We start from the raw sequence: 1,604 nt of genomic DNA on the forward strand, positions 1-1,604 counted from the left end.
CGGCCCAGTCCAACTTAACGATAGACCCCCAAAATTGTTACAAGAGGAGCGGCCCATCAAAGCTAGCGCTGGTTAGCAGCGAACGAAGCAAGCCTAAGTGCGATTCAGAGTTAATCAGACGATAAAAAATGCCCAGAATCAATGATCAAACGGCTGTCAATGCTGATGGCCGGAGAGGACAAGAAAAGTGCTCAGTTATAAATGTATCTAAATGAGGGGAGAGTAAGAATGGAAAAACCTAAAAGCCGAGGCGGCCCATAGTAAGGCCCAGCGCAGAGGCCCGGTAGGGTACCTGTAATAATAGGCGGCTCCGCTGGGGTGCGTCTGCGTGTGGCGTCCATCGTCTCCTCTCGCCCTCGCTCTCTTGCTCTCGCTCTCTCCTACCGCCGGCGGAACCAAAAGGAAGCCCTCCGTCCAGCGCTGGCCGCGGCGGCGGCGGCGGCGCAGCAGCCCGCGCCTTCTCGCCTCCTGCACTCCAAGGTGAGGCACCCAGTCCCCCCCTCCCCTCTTCACGCAGGCTTCGTCCCGATCAGGCGTAGGATCGTCGGATTCGTGCTCCCCGTCGTTAACCCTAACCCTAATTTTAGATTCGTGCTCCCGATGACGGCCATGGACCTGGGCTACATTGCTAGCGCTGCCGACATCGTTTCGATTCGTTCCGATCTGTCCGTGGCGTTTTCGTATGTCTTTGCCTGGTGATGATGGTGTCCATTTCTTGGGGATGTTGCTTGATCCGTGTTGGTGAGTGTAGGTAGAAACGGACGTGAATCTGAAATGTTCAAGATGTTGGTTGGGACCTTGATGATATGAAATTGGAGATCTGTTGGCCGGTGGGATGTTATTTTGTCACCTTACTCATATTTGGTACAAAATTGATGTTGTGGGTGTGGGCTGGCACCAACCATGGCATGGCTAGCTTTGGTTGGAATGCCAATGCCAAGTCAAACTGCTTCTACGGTTTCTGCTACCCGGTTTGCCAGCTCTTACCACTTGGCTTGCTGTTCATGCATGTCTGTGATATTGCTATATGCACTCCCACTTGGCTTGCTGTTCATGCATGTCTGTGATATTGCTATATGCACTGAGGCACTAAATTTATGCAGAGGACAGAGATATTTATATCTTAGCTTAGTTTTTTTGTCAGCTATGGTAAATACTACTGTACTATATTGGAGTTTGTCATATCTCGGCTTTGCTGCCCACTGCCACTTCTTCTTCTTCTTCTTCTTCTTCTTCTTCTTCTTCTTCTTCTTGTCTCTGCGTGATAGTCAGGTGTTTTGTCAAGCACCTTGTGTGCCGCCACTACCCTGTGCATATATATCCTCGCCGCTCACCAGCAACACCTCGCCTTGACAACCTGGAGCTTGTACCGGTGGCCTCGTCGACGACCTGGAGCTCCACCAGAACTCGGTCGAGGAGGTCGGGCACCACGAGAATGTACAGAGGGCTGCAAGGCAATCCTGGGGAGGCGCGGCATGGCCGGTGGGGTAGTTGGAGACGACGGCAGCCACGCGAAGGTCACGAGCAATTGAAGGACATAAGAGGTCAGTGAGGTTGAGAGGACGACGCGGGACGGAGGAGTTGAAAGAAGACGAGCTCAGGGC

At 52.7% G+C, this 1,604-nt stretch overlaps 1 long non-coding RNA gene across 1 annotated transcript; it reads left to right on the forward strand.

The window, feature by feature from the left end:
• Positions 1–350: 350 nt before the first annotated feature.
• Positions 351–1,115, forward strand: LOC120969855 (uncharacterized). The gene is made up of 2 exons (XR_005764315.3): positions 351–480; positions 588–1,115. It is a non-coding gene; the product is annotated as an uncharacterized lncRNA (long non-coding RNA).
• The last annotated feature ends 489 nt before the right edge of the window (positions 1,116–1,604 follow it).

This window comes from Aegilops tauschii, chromosome 1 (assembly GCF_002575655.3).
Source record: "Aegilops tauschii subsp. strangulata cultivar AL8/78 chromosome 1, Aet v6.0, whole genome shotgun sequence".
NCBI lineage: Eukaryota > Viridiplantae > Streptophyta > Magnoliopsida > Poales > Poaceae > Aegilops > Aegilops tauschii.